General features: G+C 33.1%; 1 protein-coding gene and 1 long non-coding RNA gene across 4 annotated transcripts in view; both read right to left on the reverse strand.

Moving 5' to 3' along the window:
* The window catches only part of LOC106680787 (neurensin-2), a 67,099-nt gene that overhangs the window by 7,154 nt on the left and 36,063 nt on the right, over nucleotides 1–23,882 (reverse strand). The gene's annotated exons all lie outside the window — the stretch shown is intronic.
* LOC106680788 (uncharacterized) lies at nucleotides 3,341–21,925 on the reverse strand. Of its 3 annotated transcripts, none has more exons than XR_001343137.2 (5): nucleotides 21,899–21,925; nucleotides 17,247–17,332; nucleotides 16,950–17,164; nucleotides 6,209–6,343; nucleotides 3,341–3,532 (listed from the first exon to the last, which is right to left on the reverse strand). It is a non-coding gene; the product is annotated as an uncharacterized lncRNA (long non-coding RNA). The 3 variants fall into 3 exon arrangements; XR_001343136.2 differs by having other exon boundaries at nucleotides 6,126–6,343; XR_010843889.1 differs by lacking the exon at nucleotides 6,209–6,343.

The following is a 23,882-nucleotide window of genomic DNA, read 5'->3' on the forward strand; positions in this document are numbered from 1 at the left end:
AATACAAATTATATCTTTGTTTGCCGTATAGGCATTATAAGAATAATTACCATGTCTGCTGAAGGCGGGTATACACTGGTAGTATAACTGGGGGGCAAACAGAGAATGGAGAGGGACTTATATTTTTATATTATCCTTTATTATATTATATTATATTTATATTATCCAAGCTTATATTTTTTAGCACTGCTATATTGACGTACGGATGATTAAATTAATTGAGTGGGGGAGAAGCCGGGTGTTACAAGTTACACTTTTGTGAATACGATTATTTTTTGTCTTCCTGTACCTGCATCAAATTTACGCTGTATTGACTGAAGTTCAAAGTAGTTATTAGTTATGAAATAATTTCCAAATTTTGGCTACACTGAAATGTAAATTTGGTTCAAGTACAGTTATATACAAAAAAAAATATTCACGACAATTGTCACTTGTACCTCCCAGTTCTTTACCCTTCCAACAAAAGGGAAAATTTTACTGAATTTTCCATAAAGCTCTTGTTAGCTGGGAAATCGTGTCAGAATTGTTGGGAAATTTTAGATTCCCCTTTCCCCTTCTCTCCATAAGTTGTAGCAACTTCCTTGGGTGGGCCTTGTCCTGCCTCTGGGTTGGCTTCCTTTCTGTTTTGCTTTATAGTGTCACGGGATACTTTTGGGACTAATAAAAATTTGCGGCACCCTTGTTGGGCTGAACAAATTCCGCGTCTCCGTTTCTCTACAAAAAATATATAAAAATGTCGCAAAAATTATCCATAGAGCGGTTGAGTATGTAGGAAAATAAGAAAAATGATGGAATGCACTGTATGTTTGCTATTTCAATTTTTTAATATTTTTCTTTTGTTATATTATAGTATTAGAATTTTTGGGATCTGTCATTTTGGGAAACTCTGTTATAGAGCCTACTATATTTTCGTTCCTCCGTGACCACACCACAAGAATATCTATCTTTGAATAAAACTTCATCTTTATAGTGGAAACTGTCAGGCCAGACTGCAATTATTATAAATGAGTCGTAGAAGAGCTCATAATTTTTGCTGTTATATAGGTATTTGTTAGCTATTCCACAACTTATCTCCTTCTATATTTTAAAAATCACGTCCCATAGATGCCTACAAAATATAAATAAATGATTAAATGGGAAAGAAGAAGCCATCACAGAGAAGGTCGAAGCAATCTGTTAGCCCTCGTCTAATTAGGTCAGCACTGACAGCTCTTCTAGCAATATCCCACTCGATAATATTTTATCCTTTCTGTACTCCGGTTAAAGTATTTTATATATGTTTTAATGGTATTTCATACATGTGTATATGTATATATAACTTACGAGCACTTGGACTGAAAGATTAAAAAATGGAAAAAAGGGAACAGAATTATAACGCACGCTTACTAGAATGATACTGCCTTTATTCTCTCTGTAATGCTCCTATATGCGTTATCAGTGCTTATTTACATAGTGAGTTAGGATTAAGGTTGTATTGAGGCCTTGTTCTACCATAACTTTTATATACACACAGTTATATATATATATATATATACATATATATAAATAATATAACCACTTGTACCATTTGTCGTAGAAAGGACGAAGTGTTAGTTGGCTGGGTTTGAAAAGTGTAATTCACTCAGAAGAATTATCTTTGTTCCCTTAGAGTAAAATATTAAATTATTGATTTACACAGAGATAAACTACCGTAAGTGCCTTTTCGACGATTTATTTTAATAACCAAGGAAAAATATGTAAATGATATTCCTTCATACGGTTGTTGCATTACTTGTCAGCTGCTCCCTTGAATACTCCCAGGGTCTTAATCGTCGTGGTGTGTGAGGGGGCTAATAAATCATAACAACACCTATCTCGTTGTCAGAGTATTGGATTATAGATGGTGATAAATGAGAATCACATCGTATTTGATGAAAACTATTTATATCTTGTACCAGGCATGCCAGAAATTTCCTGGTAGGAGGTAAAAAAGGAAATAAAAAATCGTCTTAAGCTGTAATCATATAAGCTATCATGGTAAAAAAAAAAATGTGCTTTTAAAAATCCTATTATTCGGAGGAGGGAGCGATCAGCAAAAAAAAAACAACAAATAAACAGAAATTATTTATTCATGGCGACGTTTCGACCTGAGTTTCAGGTCTTAATCAGGGAGCTGGCTAAACTGTACTGTAAACTGGGAGTTTAGCCAGTATCTCTGCCGCAAGCTCCCTTATGAACTCGGGTTGAAACGTTGGCATGGATAACTATTTTTTTTTATATGTGTTTTTTTTTGCTAATGACATTCCTCAACCACCTTCTCTACTTAAAAGTAGTTAAATGTACGGTAAAGAGTGTGACGTTTATCTTTTTAGGGGTAGTAGTTTTTATATTTGTCAAATTTTTTATTTTTTTTGTTATGAAACATCCCTTTATCTCGGGAACTATGTAAACAGCTCTACTTAAATTTTCTCTACTTTAAATAAAGTCTTTAATCTCTATCGTGTTTTCTTGTGCTGAAGGTATTTTTTTTTAACGTTTTGAAACAGTTGCCATTTTTTAACCCACCCACCCTTCACTACAATTGGCACTCATAAATTTTGACTAGTATTTATACATAGTTTTCATTGAAATAATATAAAATTGGGCTGAAATAACTGAATTTTTTCCCACTGGGCTCTTGTACGAGTAGGGGAACAGCTGCTTTCTTGGTGGGTATTTAGAGGCAAAAACTTGCTTGTGGTGGATTCGATATCCCGTCCTTCTTCATGCTTATTATTCAGGGTTGAAATGAATATTCATTATTGTTTATTTTTTTTTTTTTGCTATAGTTTATATTAACACTACCCATAATTTTAAAATTGTTTAAATTAAATACATCATAGATCATTTATCAATACAATATTTACATACATTTTGAATTGGAACTTGATAGTTGTTTGAAAAAGCAACCAAAACAAGTTTCAATTGATTTTTTCTCAAAATAGTAATTTTTTTCTAAATGACATTCTTACGAAGAATGCCTTATATATTTGTTATTTGAGTGTAGAAGATCGTCAAATAAGTGTGTAAAGAATGAGCCGTTGGATGAGTTAAACAAACAGGAGTTAGAGTGCGGTGAAATAGGCACACCACTAAGGCATGACCTCAGTGGCTGTGAGCTGTATCCTTAATGTCCTACCTAATCCCACTTCTTTCTCATCCACCAACCCAGCTCCCACACCTGCCTTTTCGCTCTACGTCAGGTCAAGATTTTTTAGTTTCACTCAGTATTAAAGTTTTCTAAAAACTTTAACATTCTAAAGAGAAATTGTAAATCTTAATTACTCTAAAGATCTACTATAGTCTAAAATTGGGAAATTAGTTTTCAGCCTGGGAAAATGTTTATTTTTTCTTACTTCCACTTTCCCATATTTGCAATATAAAGTAAGGGAAATTATCTGGAGCGTGAAAAAAATCGAATCTGATTTTTCAACAGAAATACATCTTTAGGGTCTCCTCATTGCAATTAACGAAGTCTTGCTAAAATGGTTCTGCGTATGAATATGTGAACAACCTAGAACAAAAAAGAAAAGTTGTTCAAAACCTAAGTTCCTTATTTAAGGCTGCTAGAATTTTGCAGCATTATTAAACTGGAATACAATTTATATCTGCAATTTCTCCAGAAAGGCTCTTCATAGCCATGTTGATTAAACTCGTCATAGCAATGTTCAATCAAGTGTACCAACTATATCTTCTACATCTCCACTAGGAGCGCTCAATCATTTAGGAAGGTCAGGAAATAAAATATTATTTCAACATTTTGAGCTCGAATTGTTGAAAAACACTTACGGGATATTACTGTGTAACTTGAGATATGGAACTTAAAAATTGGTTGTGGAGTTCCCCAGGCTGAAAGTATATATTATAAATAGGAATGATTCTGTATAAGATGTTATTTTACTTTTAATTTGATTTTTTTGTTTATTACTTTTTTTCTTCTGTTTCTTATTTTGTTATCCTTTAATTTATACATTTGTAAACATTATGTGAATAAACTCTTTAATCCATATTAATATTGTCTATAAGACAGAATGTAATATTACACAATATAAAACATTAATTATATAATCTTTAGCGCACTTACTCATCCTCCACTGGCTCATTACCAGTGATGCGGCGAGAGGGATGCGCTGGGATTTTATGAGCCCTTCTGTACCCCTCACATGTGGGGGATAGAATGGGCTTAGGGGTCCTCAGGTCGATTGTGTAAATATTATATATAAGAGTGTAAATGTGACTAGTGATTATATTATTTTTGTTATTATTTATTTTTTTATGCACATAGTTTGATTATGTTAATTTTCATTATCCTTCTGTTTGTATATATTTTAAGAGAAATTTTATGTACTTTTTTTTTTTCATTCTTATTTTATTTTAGTATGAATGTGATCATTCATCACTATTCCCTATTGCCCACAACCATTATTGTCAGTATTTTTATGAATCGGGCGCTAATTATCTAAGTGCCCTAAATTTCAAAATAACCAACACTGCAACATAAGAGGTTTACGAGTATATACAGTATGACCAAACAGATGAATTTAAGCTAGTAAGTTAAACAAATGAGCATAGATAAACTTCATGAAGTAACTTAAAAAAGACAATAATTACCAAGAAATATTAATTACAACGTTCTAATTATGATCAAAGATACTTTATTTGCGATTACTTTAACAGCAGTACATATGCAGCATCTGGCTTGCATTACCTAGGACCATTGTTACAGGTAACATATTGAAATGTGAAATTCTAAAAAAAGCTTATTTTTTTGGTTGAATTGCAACTAATTTTCAGTTGAACCTTCTGTTTATATATTTCATATAACTCTGAGAAAAACTCCATTTGAATTAAATTCATGCTCAATATGCACAATGAACTAAAATTTCTATTAATTTACTCTTATATGTTTCATAAATTAGTATGAAATTATATTTTTAAAAATTTAATACCTTTTAGTCATTTTTGAAATACGTTTAGTGTGTTTGGAGAATTGAAATATTTTTAATTTTTTTTTTCAAAAGTATAAATATAGAAATATAGGATATTGGAGATAGATTTAAAGTCTCTCTATTTAATTATCGGTCCCTGGGAGTGGAGGCGTGTGGTTTAAAAGATCAAAGGTCAAGATGTTTCCGCTACACCGTTTCCGAACAAGTTGTTAATTGAGCAGAGCTAAATTAAATAACGTTCAGTACCACATGTTATAGGGATTCCTGTGCAAGGGTGCTTAATTGTGTCCCTGAGGATTGATTATTATCAGTAAAAGGTAAATTGATTTTTCATCATAAATTTAGTTATTTTGAATTGTGAAATAATTTAGTTTATTCATCATTCGCTGAATGAGGCCACCAATAACAGATTCTGAGTTTATTAGTTAAAATAGGTGATTTGTTGACAGAAATAGAAGGATCGTACGAGCATTGCTACACCATTTCATAGTAACTAGGGCTTATTTCCTAAAGGCGAGCTTCGTCACAAATAAATTTTTCCTCTGCTGGAAATACAACGAATCTAATCAGCAGGTACCAAATGAATGCGAAACTTTCGCCGGGATAGGCCCAGTTCTGCCTTGTGGAATTCATATTTAATTTTTAAATCGAGGTAGCATGTAGTTTGGCATCGCACACATTCTCAGGGGGTTTATTTCAAATGACGTTGAAATAAAGTCCCAATTCTTTGTTGACATTGCTATTTCCTCTCATCTATGTTAAGTTCTCTTTATGTTGATTTGATGTTACCCAACCTATTCTTTTTTTTTAATTACTCTTTAAGGAAAATATGAAATAAAAATATATTAAAAATTTCCCTGCCCTCTCTCTGTAAAGAAACCACATTTTTTACACTATCCAGTCACCTAAATAAGCTCAAATCTATACCGGCCGAAATATAGCACTTGATGAGCTATAACAATGTTGTAAAAACATATCATTAAAGTATCTGTAGAATATTGGGATTAATAGACTATGATGCAGTCCCATACTATCGTTGTACGCCCGAGAAACTAGTGGAAAATTAAGATATAAAAGTTATTGGTGTAAGAAAATATTTAATTATAGAAGAGATGAAATGATCAGAATAATAGACACAGCAATAATAATTGTTATTACCATTTAATGTATTTAGTTTAATGAAATCGTTTCAGTTAGCTGATATAACTTAAGTCCGTTGAATCCATTAACTGATTACTCACTGGAGTTGGATATAACAGAGTTTGCTGCGAGAACAATGGAGAGGTTCATAATAATACTGCTCAAAGGATATAACTCCAGCGCTGAGGATAGAAAGAAGGTACTGTTCCCTGGGGTTTGGAGGAATGGTTGCTCTCCTGGGAACAGAAGATTATACACCATAGAAACCTTCAGAGTGTGATTAGAGGAACATCTCATCAGCATTGTCTTGAGTTACAAAGTTAGTGGTTACCCTGTAACATATTTATCGACTCCCCTTGACAAACATATCTATATTTAATTAAATAATATTTATTATTAATGACAGAGAATTTCCACAACTTGAACTAGATCTTCGTAAAGCTTTAATTAGGAACAGCTTCTTCTCAATATTGTTGTAAAACTATCCTCCATATAGACTATTAAAACTTACTATTTCAGTTGTAGTTTTATGAAGAGTTATAGTTTTATTTATCTCTACTCTGAATGAAAATACAAAAATAATGAACTATTGAATCATAGAAAATTTTCTGGAAATATAAATATTAAAAAAAAAATAAACGATTAAAAGGTATATGAAACAGTTAAAAAACATTGATTCCGTCAGTATATTCGCCATATTTATAGCAGAACATGGTGATTTTCAATTCACTTACTTATTACTGATTCCGAATATATTTTAATGATTTCATGTTCACTGTTATATAATTTCTCTCTTATGTCTGGTGTGAGTTTTTTAAATTTAATATTATTTAAAAATTCATTAGTGCGAAAATCTGTTCTGATATAGCAGTCATCCTTAAAATCTTTACTTGTGTATTAATGTTAATTAGTATTTTAGTACTACCAAAGTTTGGGGATTATGATAGCGGATAAAATAAGTTATTTTGTTATACTATATAACTATAGTAAAGAGTTGTATTATTATATAATTCTTATAAGTTGAGTTATAAGAGTTCCAAAAGGATGTAGTTATACCGGAGATTATATTAAGTTCGATAGTTTAAAGTGATCGTATTCAGAAGATTTGAAAGAGGAACGTGAAGAAAGGTAATCGAGAATATTGGACGAACTTTCTGTTAAGAATTGAAAAAATATATAACCAAAGAAGCGTATTCGGAGGTACCATATTTGATTTAGTGTACCAATTAGAGAAAAAAAAACTTTTCATTTTGTCAATAATGAAAGAGAAAAAAAATTATTTCTCATTTTTTGAATTTATTTTGAAATTATGCTGTTATATGGTTTAAATTAAAAAATGCTCTCTAACAGATTTCGATCTACAAGATGTAGGTATAGAAGTTATTTTATAGTTCCATTTTTAATCTAAATTAAAAATTTCTTTACCTATTTATCTATTTATTAAACGTTATTTATTCATCAATACATTTTTATGCAAGACTGATGGTATCAGCTGGAAAAACTAGTCAACTTTAGGACGATTATCTCGGGAGCAGGGGTTGAGAGAAGTTGCTTTAGATTTTTCTATTTCGATGCATGGAATTTATTTTCCATATAATTTTGAATAAATGGTATTGTGGTGGAAAATTAAAATTATCCTCCATTAATGCTCCAGTTTAAATCGAAGACTGTGTTTTCTAAAGTGTTCAATTTCTTTCGGTTGTGTAGGTCATACATAAAAAAATTTAAAAGAAATAATGCCTCCTTAATTTTCACAAATTTAGATTTACAACTGGTAGTGAAAATAGGTAGCACGTCAATAATTTTTCTATATTAAGAGATCTTGAGGCTATCTTTTATTCCATACGCGTAGGGGGTTAATAGGAATTGAAAAACAAGAAAGGCTAGAAACATGTGGGTTTGGGTGATTTGAGAGTTTGTTAATTGATCAAAAAAGGTTTGGTTCAAAGAGTTATTGTCTGTTGAGTTTCATTAGTGCACATACATATTTGTGTAAGATCATTTGATATGGAGAGGTTGTGCCACAATTTTTTGTTTTGTGATTTTGTTATAAAGAGTTGTTAACTTTTTATTTAAATGAGAAATTAATTAGGTAACTTCGATTGTAACTTGATTAGAATAGCTTGAATTATTTTAACAATAAACTTTGTCTATTTGTATCCAATATGTTTTTATAAAGTAACATGTACTAAAAATCACTTAGACTCCTCGAATGGTGTAATGGGCGCACTATCAATCACTCAGAATCTGGATTGGGGGGGCTACGGATTATTTCCCCTAAATCTCAATTTGCTGTTTTGGCCTCATTCGCACTGGACTTGTTCTATTATTCCAACCTTATTCTCGATAATTGTGCGGGGAGCAATTGGATTTCTTCAAGTTACGCTTAATGTTCAATTCACACCACTCTCGTTTAGATTATCAATTTAGACAATTTTTGATAAACTTATTTGATTTTAACATCTCATAATAACAGGAAGAAATTCGTTGACATTGAAGCTTTGTTTCAATCGTCAATAACATTTTGGGGAACCACAAGGTAGCAAAATATTGTGCATTGGCCACCAAATTGCATCAGGATTTGGAAAAACTTGAACTAATCTGAATATTAAAGTTCTTGTAAAGCAATTTGGACACGTTTCCTCAACATTGTCGCCTAGCAACAGGCGAATCTACATTTAAAATTAGTTGCTGCTAATTAGTCGTATTGTATAATTCATTAACACCCCTGTCTGCGTACATTTTTTGTTTGTTAGGACATTATGATTGTTGATTATGACTATTATAGTGGATTATCATAACAAAAACCAAACCCTGTCTGCCATCATTAGGTGCAATGTGGCCATTTTAGTTTTGTACATTTAGACTGTTAATTGTGATAAATATAAAATGAACTGCGCTGCGTAAATGAGAACTGCGCTGATGAATACAATTCGTGTAATTAATTTAATTAAGGAACAGATTAAAGAGCCGCAGTACAAACCTAGGCCCACCAACTTTTGACCAGTTTGAGAGTTGCAGCGGTGACCTCCACATGTTTACAGCAAACTGTCTTCCTCTCACCTATCTTATCCTAGTGGATTATCTTTTCTTCGGGACCGCCATTCAGTATTTTATTTTATATATCTATTGATTTTTTCAATTTTTTTCATTCGTTTTCTTAATTTTATTTTTGTCTTAAAGGCCTTTTATTATGACTTTTATTATTACTCATATTTTATTTTATGTTTATGTCTTCTATTGTTGGCTTCACGGAATTAATGTTTATATCCGAGCCATTTTTTTTTCTTCTTTAAGCTTTCCTTCAAAATACTAAGTCGATAGATGTGGTTTTAACAAGCAGCCTTCTAAGAAGCTCCTTGTTCCCTCTGGTATTGTTCCTCGAGATCCAAACCAGAGGCCTCTCACGGTGAACTCTCTCTCTCTCTCCGAAGGTCTCGCGGAATTTTTCCTTAAGGAAAGGGACGCATTTTTCATATATTTTCTTTTTTTCCCTTTCCCCTCCACCTTCCTGTTCGAGGTCATTACTTTCAAATCTTACCATCGGATCCAAGACCAGAGCCGTGTCTCCGACTTCTGTAAATGCGACAATATCAGCATATCTTACGGATCCATCGGTGTCAATACAATAGACCTCCTCGAAGCAGGTGAAGTCTTTTCTTTCAAGGAACTTCATCAATTCTTCTTTGACTCTGTGGTGCCGCCGTGTTATAAGGAGGGAGTTGTTGGGGCATTTTTCCAGCACATGAGCTGGTGTTTCAGACTCTCTGCCGCATTTGCGACAGAGGGACCCAACTTCTCCTCGCTGTACACTGGCTCCTGGGACTCCACGCAGGGGTGCGTAATTGATATTAAATTTTAGGACGTTCGCCCATTATGACCCCGAGAGTACCTGCTAGTCACATACATATCTATTTGCTTTCGGGGTCTCTTTGACATGGCGAACACCGATAACCTGCCATCTGCAACTGGCCCATTCTTCGAAAGCAATCTCACGCAACGACTGTCGTAGGGCTCTCACACTTTGTTTGCCCCTATCCACCCAAAGTCTATCAGCACATGCCCCGATTTCGGCTTCGTAACTGAATAAAGACTGGAATAGGGCATCCGGAACATTCGACAGTCGCTGGGCAATGGACCAATCCAGTAGTGGAGCTTCCCATTGACAGCGGATCAGACCCAGTCCTCGATAACTCCTGGGTGCGTACAGCATTGCCGACGAGGTGTTAGCGGGGAGCCCAATGATGGCCTTGATACTCTTGCGGATATTGGTATCAATGCCCTCCAATATCGCAGGACGTATCTTTGTAAAGGGAGCAGTCTGGAGAGGGTAAACAAGGCCCGGGAACAAATACTGGTTGACAACGTTGATCTTTTGTTCCGGTTTGAGGAGGCATGTGCTCACTAACTTATCCAGGTTATTATTTAACTTTGTCACCACCTCTTCTCCAAATACTAGCTCTCACGAGAATGTACATCCAAGATATTTGATGGTGTCCTCGGCTTTTGCTGTTTGGATGACCTCTGTATTCTCAAGGGAGAGCTTTGTTGACCGCAGCTCTCCTTTGTCCAATATGATACCCACACTTTTCTTTGCAACCAATCTAACAACCAATCTCCGCGAGCAGCCTCTGGACACTATTTATTATTATTTCCGCAGAACCCCTGTCGCGCGCCGTTACAGCCTGATCGTCCGCGAACCCCTGTGAGGACCACGCTCTCTTGGCCACTTTTTAGGTCATATCCAAACTTAGTGGCGACCTCCTGATCACAGATCTCGCGGTACAAATGATCGATTGCTAGGTTGAACAGCGAAGGCTACAAGGGCCCTCCCTGAGGCACCCCCCGCAAGACACTGATCTGGCTAGTCGTGTGTGTTCCAATACTGATCTTTATCTTATTTGTTGTTAGGAGAGCCGCAATCACATTTGTAAAGTCGGACGACACACCTCTTACCTCCAGCGAGCTCACTATGTGTCCATGACCAACGTCCAGAAAAACCACCGCGCAATCTTTTTTCTTATTTTTGACATCTTTTAGGATTGCGTCGATGATTCCGGGGCTTACATGTGCTCCCGTCAGACCTTTGATGAAGCCCTTTTGACTTTTGCTAAAGGTGATCTGTTTTCAGTTCAATATCCTGAATCTTTTCTATGATTCGGCGCACAATCGAATATATCGTTATTGGCCTCCAGAAGGAAATACTTTTTTCTCACTTACCCTTTTAGACCAATATTGTGCGCCTTTGGCGTAGAGGTTCTGGTACATATCCCACCTTCAGCCATGATCTCCGCAATATACTAGATGATGTGTGTTACTTCGAAGTATTTTATTGTGCGGACCAACCCACCATCTGGCCCCGGCGATGAGTCCAAGACTTGATAGCTCTCTTCACCATCCGACTATCTATGGACACCAAATTTGGCCTTTCTCATAATCCGCATGTTTCCGGAGATTCTCTTTTTAAAGAGGCTTCTGAAATGTTTCTCTATGTCGGCTATCTTTATTGGACATTGCTTGGGAGCGTCGGCGTTCATAATGCTCTGTACCACTTTTTCCCTTTTATTGTAATAATTTTATTGAGTGGTACTGCTCCTGCCGACGGTTTCTGTCAGCCTTGTTAGCCCTCTGCGGATTCGACACCTTCCCCGCGCCCTTGTCGGCCATTTCGGTTGTATTTTTTTTCCCTTATTTTATAAAATTTTATGGCAGGGTGCTGCGGGCCCGTATAGTACGTCACTTGATAATCAAACCAAATAACTCTCAAAATTAACTTTACTTTTGTAGCGCCTCATGGGTCATCACTTAAATTATTCCAAGTTTTCAGTTTAGGTAACTTGCAAATTATTGGTACAAAGTATATATTAAACATTTGTTAAAATACTTAATTACATAATTATGAAATGTAATGTAAGCTGATGTTAATACTGAATTTATTCTTCTTGATTTGAAGTTAGGGATGGATTTAAACCTATTGCATTTTCAGTTCCTCTTAAGGCTATGAACAGGATAATCATAATTATTAAAAAGACTCTAAAATTATTAAGACGCAACATAATCTGTTACTCTTTGGTCTAGTATTTTTATAGTTGGGTTTATCCATTTGCTTAACAAAACCAATCTCATAAATTAACCCTTCGCATTTGAATACTGCATATCGTATAGTGCATTTGCAAGTAAAACATATTAAGAAATGTTATATATCGAAGGAATGGGGTACCTAAAATTAATATTCACGGGACCTTGAATAATTCAAGATATTTATAAGGCACGTTATCCAGGGAATTGATATCGATATATTACGTCATTTGACGCAATGGCTCATACACAATGTATGAAAATACTTTGGAGAGATTAATATTAATCGCTTTTTGTATCCGAAATACATCCTTTGTATTTGAAGGTAACACTCCGGGCCGTCGAGATGCTAAGCTGATAATGTGCTCCAGTGGGTCGCAAATTATTTCTCACCTGACGTCAGTCTACATAATTATGGCGCCAGTTAGTCTTCCTCTGGGCTTTATAATATGCCTTATACCGTTTCACATATTGTTGAAAATCAAACAAAACGAATTCTGAGCAGATATCATACTGTCAAAAATTATTAACTCTCAATCCCTCTCATTTTAAAAACTGACTGCGTAGTTAATATGTGATACTGCATTTCATTTCATTAATTGAAACGTCTTTATTGCATAAGAGATGAAATTAACAGGCCAACGCTTGGATGGATACAATCAGCAATTCAATGTTTCTCTTCGTACCTTCTCTACTTTAAAGCATCTCGGCTTTTCTTCGCTACCAGCAGGACCCTAGTTACCTACTTAACTGGTTCACTTTTTGTAGTAGGTATGTATAAACGTATTTCAGGGAGCTCTTGATTATAAATTTCTTAAATAACTATTCAACCCATCTCACACTTGTGCTTTTCATTAGTTCGAACCTTCATATCTATTTTTGCGGCAAGTATTTTTTTGAAAAATACTACATACTTATACTTAGTGCCATCAACTTCAACTGGTTATCTCGATCCCTCGACAAGGTTTGATTTTTTAAAATGTTCTCTTGGGAAACCACGGTTTCCCTATAAAAATAAAAATTTCTCTATTATAAATTAAGATATATCAGTTTCTGTCACCATTTTCAGAATTAATTATAAATTTGTTTTGTGGTAATGACCAATTTTTTGAGAGAATATCGCTTCGTTAGATGATCCTGTTAGCCAAAGCAAACAAGTAAACAAGAATAATTTCCGAAAATTCTGAATGGAACCTGGATTTCCGAGAAACTGTTTTGGGGATATCATAATATCATTCCAGCGATATTGTTGTTAGTAGGTCAACAAACATCAGATGCCTACAACGATACAAATACCAAGTAATATTATCTTCTATTTTTGCTGCCTCATATCTAGGTCAATTTATCTCAATATGTGCTACTGCTGCAAACACCGTTTTATTCATTTGGATTTATTTTATTATTCGTTCAATAATTTTACTTTTTATTTCTTTTTTAATTTCTTTTCAATGGCTGAATATCCTTTTTTAGTAATGTGGTGATTAATGAATCAAATGTGATCAAATGCTAAAGTCTTGTTTGCTGTTGTTACGTATAAACAATAAGCCATTTTTAAATCAAACACTAGCAAAGCCTGTCAATACTCTATGTAAGGACCTACATCAGTCCTCGTGGCCGGTTCAAACAGTTTTAGCCTGTTTTCCTTCTTTTCACGGCATGTTTTTTTTCTTGATTTAAGATATCTCTTATGTGATGTAATGCTGTCAGAATCGAACATATAACTTTTATTATTGTTTAAAATAATTACAAATTGTATATTTATATACTTAAAGTGACAATGAATTGTATCTGATTATTTTTTTTTTTTATCTACCTTGCTTTGGGTTTTTTTTTCCGGCTACCTTCTAATAAACATAAAAAAAAGATCTTGATATTAAAAACTATTATTAAAGCATTCTGTTGAAACTAATAATATTTACATATTTTAGCGATGTAGGTAGTTGGATTTGTAAGTGAATGTAAACATGAGTTGCAAATAGTTGCAGATTTATTATTAATGTATCCATTATAAAAGACACATATATACACAAGAAATGCAGAATTCCAATATAAGAGTATGAAATTCGAAAAGTTTAATGAATTTAAATTATTTAGAATATTTTCAGAAGAACTGTAACTAAACAACTACGGCTCGCTTTCTCAAAAAATACGTAAAAATCCACATTTAAAGGTTTACGTATTTTTTAAAAATGGATTATTTACGTTGAAATAGAAAACAATTGGTGTAAGATGAGGAGGAATGCACATATTTCTGCAACATTATGTAATTTAATTTCTAATGGGTTTATTGTGAACTTTAACTTTTCATCGTTTGAATAAGGTTTGAACGTAAAGGAAGCCAACGGAAGACAAATATAAATAAAATGATTGACACACCCCAAAAACATGCTGAAACGTTTTAAAATGAAATACAGGGAATTAAATAATATTCAAAAGGTTTATTTCATAATAATAAATTAATAAAATAACATCTTCCGAATTATAGGTGTTTTAAATGAAGTAGTTCCGTATCAGCTGGGTACTTAGTGATTTTGAATTGAGGAACTGATAATTGAATTTAACATAATGGTGGCTTTCATATTCTATTAAAACCTGTCAAAACTCTGATTTTAGAAGAATAATTTAATGCTTTTGCCAAAATGATTATTTTGCGAATAATCTCTAGCCGATTGGATTTGACACGTTTTTTCTGTTTTACTCAATAAAACGGAATTGCAAAAATGACGGATGAGAAAGCTGTAGAAACTATTATTGACATTTATCGTCCTGTGCCGGAGGAAAATGGATTGTCTGAGCCCGGGGCTGGCTTGCAAACTGTCAGGGTCTACTCCACATTTTCCTTCGATATTGATAGCTCCCGTCTGATGGAAATGTCCCGCCAGCGTTCTCGCATCCTTCCAACCATCTCGTAAGTCAGTAAATGGCTTCGATATAGGGGAAAAGTATTTTTCACAAAAATCTAGATAAAATAAAAAAATGTTATATTTATATGTTAGCGATAAATTATTTCCTGAACAGTAAAATTATTATAATTGGAACGATTCTTTATCGTTTCTAAAATTATATATTTTTTTAATTTCTCATTTTTACTATAATTACTGTGTTAGTAGTTGCGGTATTTCTTCAGCATTTTGTACACCATCTTTCTATATGTGAAGATGTGTCATTCGTAATATACGCGTTTGGTACGTTTTTTGTGTGTTAGAATAACTCTTTTATGGAAGGTTGTACATTGCTCTGTCGTTGAGTGAGGAATGAATTGTTAAAAAGTTAATCTCGTCAAACCGATCAAGATTTAGTTCGGAAGTTTGTGTTGGCTTTGACAGGAACAAAACAAAATAATGTTTAAAGCTTTTATAAATAAATAAAACTGATATTGTTTTCCTGGTCGAATTGTTTTCCATAAAACGGTATAATATATTGAAGTTAGTGACGGGGCTATATAAAATATATTTTGTGAAGGGGCTTTCCATGACTCCAGTTTAATGGAGATGGTGCCGGAGTTGGTCATACCCCTTAAGCATTCTGAAGCATCTGTAAGTCTAATTGTCTCTGGGGTAACGCCAATGGTATGTGGCCTTCTTGACTATAAAAAGGAGTCTATTGCTTCTCCTCAACCATTTTTTTTACAGTATTTCTTAAACGTTTGCCGTATGTTACTTCTTTCTATTTATTTAGCAGGCTCATACTGCAGGAGATTTATTGGCTGGGGTATTTCGGAGCCTTGCTTGGCCGATCTGCCTCTTCGTTCTGAAATATAGGACAATTAATTAGCACCAATTGAATCTCAATTAAAGTTTCTTTATTTTTTCTGCCTGTGCTAACTTCTGCACTATCGTTATCCGTTTATTTCAGCGAAAAAGGTGCCGGCGTCAACGGAAACAGCTTCTTTCTTGCCTTCAGGAGCGATTACATTTTTCTGAGGAAGTTGGGTTGCTTTATCTCTTAATCATAATCGGTCGCAACCATCCCCACAGACTCTGCCACTTCAAACTTCCGACAGTACTACCCGTATTCAGTTTCGTTTTTTGCCCCTAAGTTTTCAGTACAAATATGGAGCCATGCTTGTGAATACAATACGGAAATAGTTCTTAAAAATGGAACTCTATTACTCTACTAATACTCTTTTTTTTCAGCCTTCTATTAATTTTATTATCTCAAACAAAAAGCAATACATACATACAATAATAAACATAAACATCCTTTGCCCCAGGAGCGTTTTAAGGTAAGTTGTATGAGATCTACTGCGTGCAGAGGATCACTGTGGCGCTTACTCGAGTGGGTGATAAATCTTTTGTAAGTGTGTGATAAATCTTTGATAAAACTCTATTAGTGATAAAAGGTTGGGTTTAGAAATACTCTTTTACTTATAAAAGAGTAATTATGTTTAGAAAAACATTCACTTATAACGAGTATTGGTACGTGCGATGTTACAATCTCTTAACACCAAAAGAGGGATTTTTGATTTCCTAGCCTTCCCCTCTCTTACCCTACATTCCTTTATACCCTACAGTGCCTTTATTATCTTACATTACTAAAGTGAGTAGAGAAGCCTATAAAATTGCATAATTAATCAAAATTATACTATTGACTATAATCGTTGTTTCACCCTCGATGATTACATATGTGGACACTTTATTTCTAACTTAGTATTTAGTATCCAAGTGAAAATTTCAGAAACAATCATTAAACTGTTGACATAATAGATAATGCTGCACCTAAGGCTTAGAAATTAGCTGGGAAGGAGAGGACTAACAAGCTTACCCTTGAAGACTAGAGATATGGTCCAAGTTGGCCACTTTTAGTGTCCGTAATGGCTGCCTTTAAGCCACCCTGAGCCCAACTCCTGATGTTCTCTTCCCCAAATGCGCCTTGAATTAGGTGCTTTGTCTAGTTTGGTTAGTATCATCATTGAACTTATGGGCTAGTTCAGTGAACTTGTTAAATTGAATTTTAGTACCACATCCACATGTGAAATCCTGATAAGGAAATGCTGAATTAGATTTAATAGGCGTGCAGAGTGTGCAAAATGTAATGGATAAAATAAAATACTATAATTACCTTAATTCACAATTATAGTTGGTTCTTTTTCCCTATAATAATTCCTTTTAACTCTGATACAAGCAGTTTAGGATAATAAATCTGATCTAAGAATACAAAAATTATCTTTTATTTCTGAAGTGTACATCCGTCATTTTTTTTTTAATAATTTATTTATAGTTATTTATAACTGTATACATATATACAAATCAAGTAAATTTGCTGTAAGTGATATTATGACATGATACAAATATGTGGAGAATCTGCCCATTGATAGAACTCCAAAAACACTTCTATAGGAGAAGATCTCGAGGCCATCTTCTTTTCAGACGCCTAAGAGGATTATTAGGTGTCTAAAAATTTCAAAGTTTTATTAGACTCATCCACTTTTCATATAATTGGGGTTACAGTTCCAAAAACAACTAAATCTTTGGTATTTTATCCGACAAATTGAAACTTTACCATAAAAGCGAATGGTTTTTCATTTAACTTTTTGAACTTGCAAACTACTCCTTTGTGTCCAATTTAGGAGTTTCTATCTTTTTTAGTTTAAAATTTTGAATTGTGTATACCCAGGTTTATATAAAGTGAAATATGACGGTTTTTTTTTTTCATAGGATAATATTTACTTGATAATTATGAGAGATAGTTGACCGTGGATGATAAATGAGGAGAAGATGGTTGGGGGTGCGGTCAGTGAAACACAAATAAGTATGATTAACTTATTTTAATGTTTTTTATTTTAATGTATTTTGTGTTTCATTGACCGCACCCCCAACCATCTTCTTATTTACTTGATAGTTCTAGTCTAATTACTAGTCTTGTTTATTCTAATGTCAGTACCTATTTTGATGTGAGAAAACAATATTCATGAGTTCTCGTCATTAAAGCAATTGGACGAGGAATCCCTTGGCAAATATTTGTTGGAAAACAATGAAATAATTAATTATAAAGACATTTGCTCCCCCTCTTAAAGAACACATTCATAGGTGTACCTATGACAGTGTTAATATTTTTAATCTTAATAAAATAATTGAGGAACATTTTATCAAAAGTTCATATCTACCTTCATAAATAAAGAATTTTTTATTAATCAAACTTCTACAAATAACCATTATTCAGTTTTTCATAACAAATTTTCCCGACAAAAAATATATATATCAAATTAATATTAAAAAAAAATTAAATATCTACATGAGAAGCCCCGTAATATTGTTTTAAATAATAAATTTAAAGAAGGTTTATTGACTTTTGATTGGGTGATCCTCAATTGTTTTTAATGTAATACCAATCGAATTCCAAAGCTTATCAGTTAATAACATTCTGGATTGTCAGTTTTCCTCTAGCAGTTATTATACCGGTAAAAGTTAATAATAAGAGTCAATAATCAACAGGCATAAAAATAATTATACGTCCATTTGTCTGAGATTAACTGGCAATCATTGTGTTTTACCTTATTACCAAAGCAGAGATCTCTCCGTGACCTAGAAAATATGGGCTGTAAAACACCCGTAGAGGTAAACAAGAAAGAGTAATAGTGCCGATAAAATAAGGTTGTTCAGTCCAGGATTGAGAGCAGTATAGACGTGTTTCGTCGATCCCTTAAGGTGCGAAAGGACTGATAGAGGGAGAGGGCTTAGCGTAGGAATGTGATGCATAAAACCCAGTCGGCAAAACATGCATATGCAAATAAATTTAAAAATTAGTTTCTACCATACTTAACACAGGGATGCAGGAACGTTCCAAAAAAAATTAGAATTAAGGAATTAATTTAATCTAGAGTAACGAACGAATCAGATCTTTAAATTTGGAATAATTATTTTTAAAAATATTTTCGACTGAAATTTATTACGTTATATAGTTTTATCATTCTATCTCTTCAAGATGAATGGTAAAAAATATTATGCTCTCTTAAAAAGGTACAGTTAAATACTGTACTTCTTAAGTAATGCTTTTACTTTGCTTAAGCTTTTAAAAAAACCTGCTTATTTGTTACTTATTTTTATGGTTATTATATTCTACTTGCCATTCTATAAGAAAATCTTCCTTAGGAACGTTCATAGACATTTGTTTACTCTACCCTAATCATATTGTCCTTCTGGAGTGTTTAGGAATCTTAGTATAGTGATCATGCTGATGCAAGTTTTATGTAAAGAGTGGAAGCAGATGAATCTTTAAAATATATCTCACAATGGTTCCTATTCATCCATCTATTCTCAGTCCGCTAGTGTTCCTTGGTCCCATCCTCTACACCGTCTATACAGCTGATATTCCAACGAATCCTAACACAATCCTCACCACGTATGCCGATGACACATGTGTGCTCGCTGTTAATTAATTCTATCCGAAAATCTCCAATCCCATATCACAGCCCTCGAAGATTGGTGTCGTAATTGGAGGATTAAGATAAATTCCAACAAATCCCATCAAATCACCTTTACCCTTCGTCGTAAACCTACTGACTGCCCTACAGTTTCATTTATTGATGTTACTCTTACCCCTGTCGAACAGATCCGCTACCTTGGACTACATTTGGACAAGCGATTAACCTGGAATCCTCACACCAGACTGAAAAGACAGGAAACTGCACGTCGATTTCGACTATTGCAGCACTTACTAGACAAACGGTCTAAACTTCCAACACATCACAAAAGACTGATCTACATGACTGTAATAAGGCCAATCTGGACATATGGAGTTGAGCTTTGGGGCTTCACTAAATCTTCGATTTCCTCTCGTATTCAATCCTTACAATCCAAAATCCTTCGTAAAATCCTCAATGCTCCTTACTTTGTCACAAATAAAATCATACATAAAGACCTTAATGTTCCCTATGTAAGCGATCTAGCCCGAACCAGATATCACTCCTTCCATTATAAACTCTCAAACCCCGTAGTTTCTAATCTTGCATCCTCTTCCATTCCTGACAATCCTCCGAGGCGCCTGAAAAGAAGATGGTTACGAGACCAGCTAATGTAAAATGTCATTAGAATGCTACCAATGGATAGTTTCTCTACACGCCTGTAACACTCCAATTTAACTTAGATCAGATTTACTAAATGTATTATAATGTACAGTTGTAAATAGCAATAAATAAATATTAAAAAAATATATATATCTTCTGGCTACAATCCTACTTTTAGTGTAGTTGGGTTTAATAAAACCAGTAATTTTTTTAATACGAAAACTGATAGGCTGAATTCTTCTACCTTCTACCCTCTATATCTATTTGAGGATATTCACAAATTTTCTGTTAACTAAAGCGAAATTTTGCATATTTATTAAATATAGTTATTATATAATAGCCTTTATAATTATAAAATTATTTGTAGTTATACATGATATTATTAATAAATACTATTGCGGTATTTATATTAATACATTTTACTTTTCCGACATTAGTAAATATAATATATCTCACATTGTATAATCTATAAATATTAGTAAAAATTCTTTCGTATTTTAGTTTAATGTTTCTCTTGATCCAGGGCGCAGGAGGACGAAATGTTCGATTCTATGGACGTGGCCTTTTCACCCAGCTATTCTATATTAATTTCAATGAAGGTCACATACGTTGTCCTACAGAATCGAATAGAGGTGCGTTTGTTAGAAGGAGTAATCTGAATAAAGCAAATTTGTACCTATTTCATAAACCAATTTTTAAATTTGAACCAGAACCCCCCAATTTTTTACAGCTACCATGAAAATTCTTGGCTACTGCAGATACTAAATGAAAGAAATTAATAAGTTTAGCTTTATTTAATCTATTTCCATCACATCGATTTTGTCTAAAAAATCGAGTTCTTAAATACAAAACAACAAGGAATTTGTTCTTATAGCTTTTCTATTTATCAATTTGTATTTCTTTTTTATTGAATCATATTTTTTTTCTGTTCATATAGGTCTTAATAATACCAAAAAAGAGTATTAAAGTGTATTCGAAGGAAAGGTTAGGATTTTCATTCATGTACATTGATTCGTTTTATTCCTCTTACTTGCTAATAGTTCAAATATTGATACCTTCTTACTCCGGAATGGTAAGATGAAATTTTAGGGTATTTTATTTACAGTGTAAATCATAAAATATTTTGTAAATTACTTTTGTCAGTTCAACTCGGTGCATTTATTAATTATAGAATTTCTGCAAATCCATCTAGATATAACATTGTTCATATAGTCCGTAAATAAATTACTTAATACTGCTAACTATCCGAAAATACATTTTTCCGGTTTTAGGAACTTTCTGGATTCGTTTTATATAATTTACAGGGGAATTTCAATATTATTATAATTGAGCAACAAAAGATTTAAAAACTTCAAATTCACGCATCATATTATTTATAAGTGCCCATCATTTGACGGATTTATTACAACTTTATCGTTAGAATTATTTGAAGTTAGACAAAAACTGACTAAGATATGCTTCAAAGATGAAAAAAAAAATGTTTGTATACATTTTGAAGTCTTTATAGATATTTTTAAAACGTATCGCGAGTTTTTATACAACCAGAGCAGATGTCTCAAGACTATACCTCTTGACCGAATAATTATTTAATGATCCTCACTTGAAATTAATTTATTTTTTCATAACTTTTCCGCTATAGTGCAATAAATGGAGACCTAACTCTTTAATCTACTAAATTAATTAGCTAATTAGTAATAGTTTTTCATACCTCCAGAAATGTGTTTCCTAGTGATAGAAACTAATTTTTGAAATTATTGGCAGATGTATATTACCCAGATGTTTTATTACCCACCTGTTCTATAAGTCCAGTTAGTTAAAGTAAGTGTTTCGAATTTTAATTTATTTATTAAAATCAAACTCGCTAAAACTTGAAGGTAAACTTTACTAGGTTGCCTTCTAATATTTTTCTTTTCTAAGGTCAACGTAATTTCTCAATAGTCAATTTTTTTGATACTTTTAAAGTTCATTCTTAATTTATGTATTAGCATAATAAATATGATTAATTAGCCTTAAAAATTAGGGATGTTCACGTTAAACTAAACATGTTTAAGCGTGTTAAAAGGAAAAACTTATGTTAAATGTAGATATATTTCCTTCTTTTACCATGTTAAAACGATATAACATATGACATGGATGAGAGTCTGTTAAATGGAGAATGACGTCACGCAACAGACCTGCCGAGCTCATCACCATTTTGTTTGCTGTGTTAGGTTATTTGCTCGTTGTGTGTGATTTGATTGTGTTAGTATTATTTGGATGTTTTTTAAACTAATAAAGTAATGACTGACAATAATAATAGTGTAATGACAGTTGTCAATTAGCTTATCTTGATTCTCTTCCTCACAAGATCAACAAGACACTCAGTAGACACACTTTCAAGCAACTTCCACTTTTCACTCAATTTTGGCATGGTGTAATAAATTACTTTAATCAAAACTTTGAAGTAAACAATACCATGAAGTTTTGGAAGGAAAGGTTATAAAATAAGTTACTCAGAAAAGCCGCTAGGAGCTCTTATGATTTTGACATTTAACATGATTTTACATAGCTCTACTCACAATCTTATACTTATAATATTTAACATGGTATAACATTTTCCATTTAACACAGCATCATGAATACCCCTATTATTCCTAATTAATGGATAATTACACTAGTTTATTTCGACTTAGGCGATTCATTACTTTGTCTTTAATTTTTTTTTGTGTACTTTAAATTGTTAATATTTATAATACCAACGGGAACTGGAGGCATGGGATTGTTGAATTGCAGATTTGTTGAATTAAGCACACTTTGATGGGCTGGGTTGTGGTTAAACTTTAGGATATCTATTGAATATATCAGATAGTTAAATTAAAATAGATTATCTACATTTTTCAATAATTTGAGAGCTAAAAAAATAGAATCGATGATTTGAGTTTTAGCCTGTTTTTTAAAAAATAGACTTCTGTGAGGAGTGGCGCGCTAAGAAAATTTGTTTGTTTGTTTGTTAGTTTTGAAAGGGCGTTTAACAGCCTGGTCATCAACGCCCGTTGGTTGTTGGCTTTGGTATGGCCTAGTTGTTTTAGTCATAGCTTTGGTATGGTGTACTGATCCGCACCAATTATAATTTGTTTAATAATCGTTACGATATTGGAAAGGATGGTGAAAAGCAGATAACTGACTGTTATAATTTTAAAAATAAGCTAAATAGATAATTATAATAATTAAAGACTGGTTATTAAGTTAGTCTGATGGATGAATTTAATGACTTTTACAATTACAGATTCGTCGTTTCTCAACGCCATTGGGACATTTGTTGGTATCCCTAACTGGTAGAAGAAAGCTTAGAAAACTTAACCGTATATCGATTTATTTTGGAACCAATAACACTAAACAACTTATACGTCTTGCGTTAAAAAACATACATTGATTGATTTTCATGTTTGAAAACCAGATATATTGATGGTTTTATTTTTTATGAGTCAGTATTTTATTTTATAAAGTTACAAAGGGCAATGCCTTATGAAAATCATTTAAACGATTTTCATAAGCCATTGCCCTTTATTAATATTCAAATATCCGTTAAACCGTATAAGAAGATAAAAGATCAGTTACCAGGAGGATTGAAGTATAACTTGACCATTTTATGAAGTCAAGAGGGAGGAACCATTACCGCCCCGAGGAGCCGACAGAGCGGCCGATAGACCAGG

The sequence above is a fragment of the Halyomorpha halys genome, unplaced genomic scaffold, assembly GCF_000696795.3.
Source record: "Halyomorpha halys isolate HHAL.00 unplaced genomic scaffold, Hhal_1.1 Scaffold287.1, whole genome shotgun sequence".
Classification (NCBI taxonomy): domain Eukaryota; kingdom Metazoa; phylum Arthropoda; class Insecta; order Hemiptera; family Pentatomidae; genus Halyomorpha; species Halyomorpha halys.